At 37.2% G+C, this 7,042-nt stretch overlaps 1 long non-coding RNA gene across 2 annotated transcripts; it reads right to left on the reverse strand.

The window, feature by feature from the left end:
* Nucleotides 1–1,894: 1,894 nt before the first annotated feature.
* Nucleotides 1,895–6,355, reverse strand: LOC308096974. Of its 2 annotated transcripts, none has more exons than XR_013934176.1 (8): nt 6,227–6,355; nt 5,666–5,716; nt 3,944–4,010; nt 3,749–3,796; nt 3,368–3,415; nt 3,126–3,171; nt 2,697–2,787; nt 1,895–2,560 (listed from the first exon to the last, which is right to left on the reverse strand). It is a non-coding gene; the product is annotated as an uncharacterized lncRNA (long non-coding RNA). The 2 variants fall into 2 exon arrangements; XR_013934177.1 differs by having other exon boundaries at nt 3,368–3,418.
* Nucleotides 6,356–7,042: the final 687 nt, after the last annotated feature.

Consider the following 7,042-nt stretch of genomic DNA (forward strand, 5'->3'; position numbering starts at 1 on the left):
TTACATCAAGGGTGCGATCACGACCCCAACTAACAAGCTTTCGTACCGGGTGCACGGTCTGGAAAATGAACTTTACAATCAATCTTTATGAGAGACTAACAGCAGTCACGGAACTGTCCTTTAAACTTTTATATAAGTTGGCATGGTATACTGCAGAGCAGACAGAACAAACGTACGCGTTTCGGTGTCAAGCCTTCATCCTTTAAAGGGAGCGACGGTCATTTAAATGTACAGAAAGTCAACATAAATGTCCTTAATCCCTCACTTATCTACTTGCACCATACTGGAAGATGCTACATCTCCGTAGGTCAAAATAAACAAACGTTTAGACATATATGCAAAATAATAAAATAAACAACGGTAAAAGGCTGTTTATTTCTTACTCTCTGTGGGACAGAGAGTAAGATCTAGACAGACTTACTGATAGAGCAATCTGGGAACCCATTGTCAAATAAAAAGGAAAAACAGTGCCCCCAGCGTTTTTCACTTTTGCATTTGACTCTGGGGGGGGTGATTAACTAGACGTACTGTATGATCACTGGAAACCGGGGTTTGGACATGCCTTCAGCCCTCCACTTCCGGTGGTGCGCCTATGTTTTCATTCTAACAATATTTCTCCACGGAACACTAACACCATTTCTCCTAAAGAACATGGATCATTTTGGTTATAAGCCCACTTGTTTCTATGATGAAAGAGCAAGTATAAATGTTACTAACTTTCCGTGATTTTGTTGGCTCCGAGGACGCTATTGTTAAATGAGTTTCGGTTTGTTTTCAGTGGGAAGCAAACGCACAGATGTAAATCCTGTCCACTACATTTGATTGCCCACTGAGCATTTTTCGGGCTATTAGACGTTTAAATGACGTCTAAACGTCACCTAGCCGTCTAGGCTAAATCCGGTTTATGAGTGGTCTAGAATTGAAAGTTTTTTCAACGTCTAAACCTAGCCTAGACGTTATTTCAACGTCGTTTGGACGGCTAGATATAAATATATAACCGTTCAAATGACGTTGAAAGAACGACTAGGCTTAGCCTAGACGTCGAAAAAACTTTCATTTTTAGACCACTCATAAACCGGATTTAGCCTAGACGTTATTTAGACGTCTAATAGACGCTCAGTGGGTTAAACCCTATTATAGACTATGAACGTTGTTTAGACGTCATGTAAACGTCTATTTAATAAGGATATTAATATACTTATAATTAAATCATATGTTTAAATAACATCTAAACAACTTGTAGGCAATATACACCTTTAAGATCTATCAAATTATTCACACGAAACCTATATTAATGCATTTAAATGCCTCAATTTTAATGCAGATCCAGGTTCTCTACAAAAACTACCTGATGGACCAAATTTTACCTGTTTTGCTTACCTTGGTAGTGGTGTAGTCCCATGATGTTCTGATCATTTGTTAACATTATGTTGTTATCTTTCTGGATCTTTTAAATAGGTTGCAGTGTGACACTAATGTCATGCTACTCTTTATTGTACCACTGGATAAAATCATGTTTCTTAATGTTAACATTGATCTACTCTGAACATAACTATCCTTCAACTGTAATTTCAATCACAATACATATTTCAACAAAAAAACATACCAAAGCTTGTACAATCGTTCTTTAATTTCTGCGCCTCTTAATGCTTTAAGCCATTAAGACCTGTCATGTTAGATTTTAAACACTTTAACACAGGGGTCTTCAACGTTTTCAGGCCAAGGACCCGACTAGAGATGAAGCAGGGACCCCCATATCTATAACATTGTGTTGTAGATTCATCTTTTTTTCTCCCTCTACACCAAACCTCTTTGCCAAAAATAGCAGATCTACAAGCTCACAACGCCTCGCAGCGCAAGGCGTTGTGAGCTTGTAGATCTGCTATTTTTGGCTAAAGCTCTCCTCAGAAAAAGGATGCTAGGGTTCAAGTGGTTAATGTAAAAAATATCATATCACACAAAGATTTGGCAGACCCCCTGTAGTAACTCTGAGGACCCCCTAGGGGTCCCGGACCCTCTGTTGAAGACCTCTGCTTTAACACATCTTATACTTGAGCTATTCAAAAATAGCAGATCTACAAGCTCATAGCACGGCACTCGGCGCTAGTCGATCTCCTATATTTTTGTTTTAACAATCTTGAACATTTTTGCAAATCTTTGAATGTATGTTTTTACGTCAAATCTTTGCTTTGCCTAGACTTGAGTTATAAATGTATATATATATTTATTCAAAGATTTACACTTTTTTTTTTAATCTTCAAAAAATAGAAGATCTACAAGCTCTTAGCGCGGCACCGAGTTCCGCGCTATGAGCTTGTAAATCAGCAATTTTTTGAATAGCCAAAGAAATCTTAAGTGACACGGATGCGTTCCCTGTCTTTGCGTTAAACAACAAGAAAAGACAAGTTTTAACAAAATGTTTTGACCAAATAATAACATTGGATTTGCTTCAAGGCGTGGCCCTCTTCTTCTTGTATCCTTCTCCACCACTTCTACCAGGCGCCTGCTTGAAGTGGTCAGAGATGGCAGCGCTGACCTCTGAATGTCTTCTGAATGGCTTCTGCAGTCAAAACAATGACAAATAACTCTCAGACTGACAGTAGACATTACAGAGGTTATCTAGTATATGTCAGTCACACGTGTACAACGTGAATAAGCAATCAACAAATAACTAGCACTGACAAAGTTATTTTTACCATTGATGACAGATAGAAGGCAGTGCTTTTGAAAGCTCTCTCCTGCTGTCCATGCAAGTAGAAAGGACTCATCAGGCCATTGGTGAAAAGTCTGAAACAAAAAGAAAACGTGAAGCTAAATAGCAAAAAGAAAAACGGCACACTCTGCCAACCTGCAATGAAGACAATTATGTTGATATGAAACAGAAATAAAACACTAACACAGTGGAAAGTGATAAATAATACTTCCATTCTTACTTTTCTCCGACATGGGAAACTGAAATAACAAACCATGTGACAGTCTGCCTGTGATTTAGAATGTGAGGCTATACTTTGGCTGGTGCAGATCTTAATAAACAACATTACTTGTTTTCAAGTTAAACATCATTATCTCTCCCCAATTACATTTTTGCCAGAGTAAGATGACTTCCAAACTTTATCAAAATGTACCTTTTGGAATCCTGTGACTTTCTCCTGGGAGTTCTGATAAGATTTCCTGTTGGTGAAAGACAAGGTAATTAGGCTACATGTCATACTTGCAACATCACCATTGAGGATTACTGTTATAGTCAATTGAAAGGTGGAGTAGAGTCCAGACATTTTCTTGGCCCAGATTACGGCTTCACTGTTGGGGGAGAGAAAACCCCCATTGAAACCCATTTTGCTCACTGCTACAGTCAATTGAAAGTTACCTTGTGTATTTCTGGATCTGATTTGGACCGGTGTGTAGCTTCAATGTTCTGCTGGGTGTGAAAACACGTTGAAATTACACCTTCTTACAACATCAAGTCATGTATGATATATACTGTGCTTTATCCACATTTTCATTGTGGAGTCCTAGTTTGTTCTGTTCAGGAGTAAGGCCCCCACAGTAGATGTACTGTTGTTGAAATACATAATATATTTTAATACATTTTTATTTTAATCTTCCGGCTAAACGTTCTGTTACACTCATTTCTTCTAGAGGACCTAAAGCATAGTAGTAGTAGTCCCAACGATAATACAGGCGGGTAAACAAACAAACAAAAACTGTCAAAATGTATTTAAAATGTTAATCATTCATGTGCAGTCACCTTGTGCAGTTCTTCCTCTTTTACGGCTGACCGGAGTTTTGTCAAGATCTACAGCAGAAAACGAAATGAAGGAATTAGAAAACTCTTAAGGTTTTGTTTTGACATTAATACTGATACAGGCTGTAATTTCCATCTACAATATATATATATATTTAACATTGGGCTTAAATCAATTAACATAGCATTTAAATTTACCTGGTGTTGAGGTGTGTAGAGGGGCTGTCAAAACTGTCTTAGCTATGGGCACTGGGCAGTGATTCACCTGGGGAGGATAATTAGGCCAGATGTATATTATTGTAATGAACGAATATGACAATACTCCCAACATAAAAAGGACAAAATAACAAACAAATCTAACAGCACAGTTCCCACCAGCATAGAGTTATCTATAGCTTTAAGCCAGTCATCAGTCACCTGTATCAAAGCAGTAGAAGTAGAGTGACCAGCTCTGTAGGCATGTTGAGAATATGTTGCAAGCTTGTTTGGAACAAAATAAGCTTGAATTTGTGAATGCACCAACTTTTCCATGATTTTGCTCAAAACAGGTAAAATACTGATAGGTCTAGGTATAGCCTAGACCTATAGGAATAACCTTAGCCTCCACCCACACCCAAACATCTCCAAACATCTATTAATAATATGACAAATAGGAGATGCTATATTCTCAGCACTTTACCATCCAGATTATCTAGACCTGCTAACTTACTATCATAAGGAAGAGAGCAGAGTAACTGCTCCACAAATAGTTGCAAGGAGTTGCAGTCATTGGTGTGGAATAGCCTTATATTTAGAGACAGACAGACAGACTACATTTTCTGGGCCTAAAACAATAACAGAATGTATTTAATAAAATACATATTTAGGGCTTATTTTTCACAAATGACTATAACCACTTAAACCCTCTAATCGTGGTGAAACAGAACTGAGTTGCAAGTGTTGGACTGATTTTTCCATCTACACCAAATCTCTTTGCCAAAAATAGGAGATCTAAAAGCTCACAACACGTTGCACCATTCAAGTGGTTAGGAAACAATATAAAATATAACTTTTTAAAAAATTTATCGGGCCAAACCAACAAGAAATTTGCCTCTTCGTCATGTGTTCAGACCTGTACACAAGATTGATCAAATTTGACAAAAGTCATCAGTTTGCCACTTCTGGACATCACCTAGCCATGGTTCACATGACGCTTGTATACAAGCGTCATGGTGCCGAGTCCCCCTGGTCTAAAGTTGTGTTCGATTTTTTCACATTGCCATCTCTCACATAAACATAAACGTTCAGATTTCAAATATAAAGTGCTTACCACCGAGCCACGGATGTTACAAGGCGATGCGGACCGCGATGAGTACCCGTATCTCCCGTATTGTTCAATAAAAAGCATTTTAATCCCATCGCCGGCCATTTTCTCCAAATTGTCTCCGATACTTTCAACCATGCGACACTAATGGTTGGGAGGTGTATTGCACTCTGATACATTACAAAACAAAAAAAGAAAATGGCCGGCGATGGGATTAAAATGCTTTTTATTGAACAATACGGGAGATATGGGTACTCATCGCGGTCCGCATCGCCTTGTAACATCCGTGGCTCGGTGGTAAGCACTTTATATTTGAAATCTGAACGTTTATGTTTATGTGAGAGATGGCAATGTGAAAAAATCGAACACAACTTTAGACCAGGGGGACTCGGCACCATGACTGTCATGGTATGACAGTCATGTTTCAGGGCTAGGACATCACCCAGAAGAGAGCTGATGTAAATAGGCTACTGATTGATTAAAATATATTCAACATATGGCCCAACTCAAGGAAAGTAATATTAAATATTGTCTTACTAGTGGTGAGAAATAGCTACATAAAGTGTTTTTAAGGCCAGTTACATGTAAAACACACGAAACAATCAATTAACAATTACCTGGGGTGTCTGATCTGACAGCACCATTATTATTGTTCTTTGTCGGTTTTGCTGGTACAGGTCGTTAAAAAAGAAAAGAAAGAAATTACATTAATACATTTATCAAACATTTCACAAGGTTCTGTAAAGTTTTAACTCAAGATTAAACATTACACATATAAACGATTATTCTATTGTTAAAGTATTCAGAAATGTATTTAAACTCAAGTGATTGTACTTCGTTACGGTCCACCACTGATTAAATAAATGCTATTTTAGCGTCTAAGTGGATCGTTCACCATACAACGGTGTAACTTATTTTTGATGTCCAAACATGCGCAACAAATATTGCATTGTTTGAACGTAAATGGCCAATCGCATAGCGACCCGTATGACCCAAACTAAATGTTTGTGCCCGAAGGAAATGTTTACCAAAATAAAAAACAGAAACATTGAACGCCAGCAATTTGTGTTTGAGCAGAAGCTAGCTGGTAGCTAGTTGGCTAATGCTAACTTGTACATGACCAACTATGTCACCACAAATAAACATCTCCTTCAAATAAAGTATCCTTTAGCACTCACCTATGCAATGTACTGAGTTCAGAATGAATGTTTTTTGCAATTCTGTTCTTTAAAGTCTCTTCTGTTCAGTTTTCGGCTTGCCTATAGAACGCATTGCTGGCTTCAGTTGTGTTCCGTACTGGCTTCCGTCATGTTGTTATGAAACTTCTCCAGTGTTGCCAAGTCTTGTGAAACCGCTAAGCAAACCGACCTCCTAAACAAATCTGCGGTGTTGTTGCGAAACCAATGTTGCCAAGTCTCGTGAAAGAAACAAGCAAAACGACCTCCAAAACCAATCTGCGGTTTACTGTAGAAAGTCTAGTGATGCGAGATTTCACTTGTTCCTCAGTATTTTATATTAGCCTATCACCATTAGTGTAAACTGCCGTTATTTGTTATATTTATAAATATTTCAAAAACACATTTGCATATTATCAACATTATGCAAACTACATTATTTCGCTATAATAGTGTTTCTAAACATATTAGCATCCTAAAATAAACGTTTTCAAACAACATGACAAATAAATTAAATACATTTAATGGTTTAAATATGGTCTAAATCTAAACGTTGATATATAGTTTTGATTTAAACGTCTAGATCAAGGCTAAATCTAAACTATACTGTATATTGATCAATAGTGATACTAGTGAGATATAATCATTTCTAAACCTAATGTTGGCACCCTAATATAAAGATTTTCAAACAACATGAATACAAAATGTAAGACATTTAATGGTTTAAATATGGTATAAATCTAAACGTTGATATATAGTTTTGATATAAACGTCTAGATCAAGGCTAAATCTAAACTATAATGTATATTGATCAATGGC

Source organism: Gymnoscopelus braueri (genome assembly GCF_963280865.1).
Source record: "Gymnoscopelus braueri genome assembly, chromosome: 12".
Lineage (NCBI taxonomy): Eukaryota > Metazoa > Chordata > Actinopteri > Myctophiformes > Myctophidae > Gymnoscopelus > Gymnoscopelus braueri.